This window comes from Amphiprion ocellaris, chromosome 15 (assembly GCF_022539595.1).
Source record: "Amphiprion ocellaris isolate individual 3 ecotype Okinawa chromosome 15, ASM2253959v1, whole genome shotgun sequence".
NCBI classification, from domain to species: domain Eukaryota; kingdom Metazoa; phylum Chordata; class Actinopteri; family Pomacentridae; genus Amphiprion; species Amphiprion ocellaris.
Genome location: NC_072780.1, coordinates 15,915,847 through 15,923,154, shown reverse-complemented (window position 1 = coordinate 15,923,154; position 7,308 = coordinate 15,915,847).

Sequence of the window (7,308 nt, the reverse complement as noted above, 5' to 3'; positions counted from 1 at the left end):
GAGCGACATGCTATACGATGACGTTTTTTGGACGACATGCTATACTATGATGTTTTTAGAGCGACATGCTATACTATGACGTTTTTAGAGCGACATGCTATACTATGACGTTTTAAGAGCGACATGCTATACGATGACGTTTTTTGGACGACATGCTATACTATGATGTTTTTTGGGCGACATGTTATACTATGACGTTTTTAGAGCGACATTCTACACTATGATGTTTTTAGAGTGACATGCTATGACGTTTTTAGAGCGACATGCTATACTATGACGTTTCAAGAGCGACATGCTATACTATGACGTTTTTAGAGCGACATGCTATACTGTGACTTTTCAAGAGCGACATGCTATAGGATGTCGTTTTTTGGACGACATGCTATACTGTGACGTTTTTTGGGCGACATGCTATACTATGACGTTTTTTGGACGACATGCCATACTCTGACGTTTTTAGAGCAACATGCTATACTGTGATGTTTCAAGAGCGACATGCTACACTGACGTTTTTAGAGCGACAAGCTATGTGATGACGTTTTTTGGACGACATGCTATACTATGATGTTTTTTGGACAACATGCTAAACCATGACGTTTCTTGAGCCACATGCTATACTATGACATTTTTAGAGTGAAATGCTATACTATGATGTTTCAAGAGCGACATTCTACACTATGATGTTTTTAGAGCCACATGCTATACCATGACATTTTTAGAGCGACAAGCTATTCTATGACTTCTGTTGGGCGACACTATAATATAGGCTTTTTAAATTGATATATTACTATGATGTTTTGGTTTTTTTTTGTTTTTCAGCAATATATTATAAGAATTTGAAAAGTTTTAAAAATTACTATACTTTTACCTGTGCAATGAAATATTATTCTATGGCATTTGTTAGACGACATATACTCTGATGTTTTCTCGAAAAACATACTATTTTGACAATATACTGTACTATGACATTTTGTGAACCACATATCATACATGACAATTTTAGGCAACATCCTATCATTTTGCACTTTTTGAACCACATAATAATCAGTTAGGTTTTTTTGCCGACATGCTATACTATGAACTACAGGCCATATTATGTTATTCTTAAGATATGTATACTATAGTTTACATTTTCTGAACTACATCCTATAATATGGCGTTATACACAGAGTACTTTGGTTTCACGTTGATTTATAATCTAGATTTTTTTTCTGTTTTGTTTTTTGACGGGATTACCACAGACCTGACCGTGAACACCGTTGACACCCACCCGAGGGAGATGCTGCCTAAGATCTCAAGGCTGCTTGGTCATGGTCTTTCTGGTCCTGCTCCAGAACGCCTTCATGAACTACGTCTTCTTTTGAAGAGGCCCTCAGATGCTGCAATCTCTGACCTTAAGGAGGAACTGCTGCTTTCACTCTGTAACGAGACGGCGGTTATTTTAAAGACCCAGCTCCTGGCAGCTTTGAGTGAAAATTTAACATCCATCAAAACGGAACTACAGTTAAATCTGAGCTGTCGATCAGCATTTCAAACATCAAGTCCGACCCGGCTGCCCTAAAGCACACTGTGGGTGAAACGGAAACTTCACTCTCCACATCACTGACGACATCGTCACACTCCAAAGCAGAGCACCTGTCTGCTGAACTTTTAAAAGTGGACTATAAATGTGAAGAATGTGAGCAGCAGCAGACTGTGAGCAGCGGAACAGATGTGACCAGAAAGAAGTCATTTTCTTTTTTCTTTTCTTTCTGGTTGACTTGATGCTGTCAGATGCAGATGTTGGAGCTGATTCTGATCTTTCAGGATAAAAAGGTGCTTTTCCTTCAGACTTTTCAGGAAATTATTCTCTCAGGTTTTCTCTGCTATTCATATTTTTATTATCTGTAATTATTTCATTATTTCTTTATTGTAAAAAAACTGTTTGAGGCAGAAAGACTCATTTAGTTATTTTAATCCTGAAATCTTTGATGTAGCAGAACTAAACTTCCATTTTCCTTCTTGTACTTCTGATACTAGAACTAAACGTATCTTCAACATGGATCATCTGCTTTTAATGAATCAGCAGCAACATCACAACAACAAATGAGACAATTTTCAGCAAATTAATGAAACTGATGTCATTTAAAACTATCAGAGTCTGTTTTAGTGTCAAATTAAAGCTGATTACTGACAACTGGAACATTAATGTTACTGTTTTAATCACATTTAAGTTTCCTGAACGTTACATTAATGTCAACCAGCCACAGTTTTATGAACTTAATGAACCACATTACAGGAACACAACACACTTCAGCTGTTTACATGAAACTCAACACATTAGCTTGATGCTACGTTAGCTTTAATCAGGCTACCACTGAGCAGCTAGCTCGGTTAGCATCGCTAATATTAAAGCTAATATTTACTATGCTAATTTTCTTCTCTGGTCAACACACACTGAAACAAACTTCACCAACATCTGGAGTTCATGGCACACATTATATCTGACACTAAAGCTGCATATAAAGTGCATTAAAAGCGGCATCGATACGAAAATAAACATTTACTTACCGAACTATTATAGTCCTTTCAGTGTCTGCTGGTAGAATCAGCCGAAGGTAGAAAACTGGCTAAAACAAGCCAACGGGCAGGAAAACTGTCTGTGGAAGATGTTGTGCTGCTCCACCGATAAATAAACCAACAGTTATTATATCAGAATTAATCCAAACGAGGAGAGCAGAGTCTCTGTTGCCTCCTCCATAGAACCTGTCAATCATTCCAGACCGGACTGTCAATCAAGTAGTCCCGCCCCCTGGCTTCGCACAACTTTAACGCTCCATATAAAATTTAATATTGATTTATTTTAAAATCGGCCACCTGATCTCTCATTTTGACCATGAAAACTCACGAAAAAAAAGTATGTACAGTCTATGCACCGTACTCAGTTTGGCTCCACTTGCTGATGACCACTTCCGGTCTCAGAAAATGAAAAAAGCAGACCTTTTTTCGTTTCTGTCTCTTACTGATTTTACTTTCTTGTTATTCTAAATATAAAACGAAAATCAAAGCATTTTTAAAAAATATCGTATATCCCTTTTTGACCATGAAAAGGAAAAACGCCTTGTATTTCAATTTTAATTTTTGTATTTTAAAACGAAAATCAAATGACCACTCGTTTTTTGTTTTTCAATACCCGTTTCAGAACGGAAAATCCAATTACCAGATCCGTACACGGACCCAGTTACACATGTCAGCGTCACAGTGTCACCAAAGTCAACAGGATTCATCTCATCAACAGGGATTTTTCTGTACCTGTTTCTACAAAGTCATGCTTTATGAATCAATGAGAAATCAATAACTTTGTAATTATCTATTTTTCTGTAAAAATAAGATGTTGTCCTCCTCCAGACTGACATTTGCTTCATCGATGTTGCATTTTAGTTTATCAATTTGCCTCTATATTGGATGTTTTGACCTCTGACCTTGTAAAGAAATACCGACAAAACATCTGAACTAGAATTGTTCATTAACATCTTATTAAGGCTTAAAATTACAGATCTGACAGATTTTTTTTTTCAAATAAACGTATTTTAGTTTTTCACAAATTACAAGATCAAACAGTTCAGTGGAGCAAAAAGAAGCAAAAAGTCAAATGTCAAAGTGAGAGAGCATAAACGAGACAAAAGGATGTTTCAGAAACTGGCAACTCAAAAAGAATTTTTTAATGATGTTAATAAAGCAATAATAAATGATTTATTTAGCAATAACATAGCTACTGTTTAAATCTTATAAAGACCTTTTTAAGGGTGTCCTATTAGAATGACACAGAAGGCCACTTTAAAGCTGCTTTAAATTTCTTTCTTTTGAGCAAATCGGAATTGATCCATCATGACGTGTCGACGTGGAGCAGCAGTGTTAATGATCCACAGCGAACACGTGGGTTCAGCTCCACTCATGCTGCTGCACCCAGAGCTAAGCGATATGTGCTCAACATTTAAAAGTCATCTGATAATGAGATAAGCGGCGGGAACAACAGTGTTGTTTCTTCTGGGATAATGATTTAGTCAATATCAGCTGAGTACAGCAAACACAGCGCTATTGGCTTAACAGATCACCAGTCGATCAAGTGGTCGCCACCAGTTACTCATCTGAAATCGAACCAATTATTGATGCCATATGCATCCTTATGGAGGCATGTGTTTGGTGTGGATACAACAGAGTTAAAGCAGCAGTTAAAGGACACTATTTAGGTAGATAGTCTTACTGATAATTTAGAATTTAAAAGTGCTGATTGTAGAGACAAAATCACAGAGTTCTCATCCAGTCTGCAGTTTCCCTCAGCTCTGCAGAGATTTTGAACAAATTGTTGAAAAAAAAAATTTCCCGCAAACATCACTATTTTCGTTTAGTCTCACACACATTGCATTTAAAATATAGACGTAGCCACCATTAATTCACTCTTTGGTTTCTGGACTATTGTTTCAAAGACTTGAGTTAGGCTCTTTGTCCATGTTGTTCTTTTGACTGCATATAAAGATGGATAAACCCTCTGTGACGCCACTCTTAGTACAATTTAAATCAGTGAGTTATTTTAAAAGTACTTCTACAGTCGTCATTAATAGGACATTTACCTATAGAGACCGAAGCCATTTTTTGTACCAGAACGTAAACATGTTTATTCCTGCTGTTCATTTTTAACATTAGTCTATTTTGGCCATTCCAGGAACTGCAGGTTGCTGCTTGATTTCTTCCCAGAGGATCAGACAAACATCATGAGGCCATTCAAGGAACTGCAGCTGTTGGAATGTTGGGTTTATTTTTAAGCGGAGGTTGCCATATATGACTAGCAAAGGGCAGATCTTACTGTGAACCTGACGACTACACACACCCACACAGCAGTGATTTGACACTCACAAAGTAGCCATGCACTAAATCATGCCCTGCTTTATTGTATAATTTACTCTAAATGGGACCATAATTTGCTAAATGAACATCATGCTGTATTGAAGGAGACTTGAAACTAGCAATTGAGACCATAAATTCATTAGGAGAACGTTTACTGAAGTAACGCATCATATAAGAAGTAAACTTATGTTTTCATAGCCTTGTATGCAATTTGACTTCTTTCTTTTTTGCCCCCTGCTGGCAGTTAGAAATAATACATGTTTAAAGCACTTACATCTGTTTTCCATCTTTTATGTACAATCTATGATCTCACAACTCTCATCAGACCTGTATCTCGATACAGCAGGTGACTGTTTTCGGTTAGCGATTAGCTGGTGAACACAGTGGAGCGTTAAACAACTGAAGAGTCTGATATTTAGATGTTATGAATGAATGCTACATAAATGATTTGTACTAGTTTTTTTTTTTTGTTATTTAAGGTGACAAATATCTTAAGTTTTTGCTGATTTCTTAGACCCACTGCTCTGTTTTCTTTTACGAGAAACTTTAGGGAGTGTCCTTTCTGGAAAGACCTCATTTGTGTACGTGGTCAGAGTGGTTCAGAAACTTCAACCGTTCCATTTGTTTGTCATTTTTTCTTCAAGAAGTTAATTTTATGAGTTAATACTACATCAGTGTTAATGTTCAGTCATTATCCTCTCTTTCTGTGGAGGAACAAAGCCAGCCCTTTTCTAAAATTGAGATATAAACTTTTAAGCTCAGATATTTTCCCAAGATTTTAAAGCTAACATCTGTCAGCTGATGCCATAATATCTGCGAAGCCTCCTGGCACATCAAATATTAAAGCCGTGTGCATTAAAAATTCAAGAGGTTAACAATACTGTGTTGTTTCTCTGATCCTTGTGCTACTGATCATGTTTAAAGGGTCCCGACAAGCAGCGCTTACACTGACACACATCCATTAACATTCAAATGGCTTCCAGTGCAATTTCATTTATTCTGTTTCTTCAGAATCTTCTATTTCTCCAGAAAAGCTCCAACTTATGTAGAACAAACAGACAGCAAAAGGGTTTGCAGCTTCTTATTGTAGTGAGTGTAATATTAAAGGAATACTTCTGCAGTCTGACGCATCTTCCACTTTCCTCTATATTTTTACAACAGTTAACACTCTGATTATCAGCTCAAGTAGCGGAGATAATTATACACCGTTGGCTTTCTGCATATTTGGACATTACCCTTCATTACATTAAACCAAAAGCTCCAGTTTTCTGCATTAAATGTGCCCACTGTTTAAGATAGTAAGACATGATCAGTTCTTCTTTATTTTTATGCTGTATATAACAGTAGAGGAGAGTGACAGAAATGCATTTGAAGTGCAAATGTTCTCTCACTTCTAATGCCTCTCTCATCTCAACCATCTTCCCTTGTCCCCACCTCTGTCTTTTTTACTCTCAAGTCCATTTCCTTTTCCTTTATTCCCTTTTCTCTGTCTCTCTCACCCTGTGACAAAAGTTCTGAATAAAGACTCTAATGAAGACCAGAGAGACTTGATAATTGCACGTCACCATAAAGGTCCGCAGGCAGAGATAAATAAAGACAGAGTGACAGGGAAAGATTCTCAGCTAAGAATAAACTTCATTATTATGATGATTACTCAACATAAGAAGCCCTTTTCAGAATTTGAAATGCATTTGATGTTATTTGATGTAAAATAACTGGGGAAAGGACCCACATTTCTGCTGCAAGATCCCACAATGCAACTGTGGCAGAGTGATAACCTTCCACCGCACACGGACCCGTCTATCACGCAGCAGCACAACCGTACACTGCAGTTATTTGTCTCGAGGCTGCCATGTTTTGACATGCGGTGATGGTGGATGAATCCATGGAGCTGAACAGGACAGGGATAGAGAGATTAGAAGCTCTGCTGCTGTCCTCGCTGTCAGCAATGAGAACGAGTGATGTGACGCTGCTGGGGGAACTGTAGTACATTTTTAAAGATCCTGTTATGGATGTCCGTTATTTGCGTTCTCAAAACATTAAATCTTTCTGTAGTTCTCTCTGAGGGGGCTCAGTGTGACAGTAAAAACACTAATGATCAGTGACACTATGGTAACATTACCAGCATGGAAATGCTCTAGGGTAAAAGTTAAAAATTTAAATGTTGACACTTAAATTATTTTTAATGGACAGCAAAGATTAGGCATGTTTTTATCTGTGGCTTCAAGTCAAACCGATGCTTTGACTTGTACGACTGACAAGACTGTTAAAGGACAACAACAACTTTTTGGAATTTTTCAAGCATAAAGTTTGTAGACAAGTATTTAATAATCAAAAACCAGTTTAAACTAAAGGTCTGCAGAGTAAAAGCATATATTTTTTTATCATCACTGTTAAAATCAAACGTATACTATTTTAAAAAAG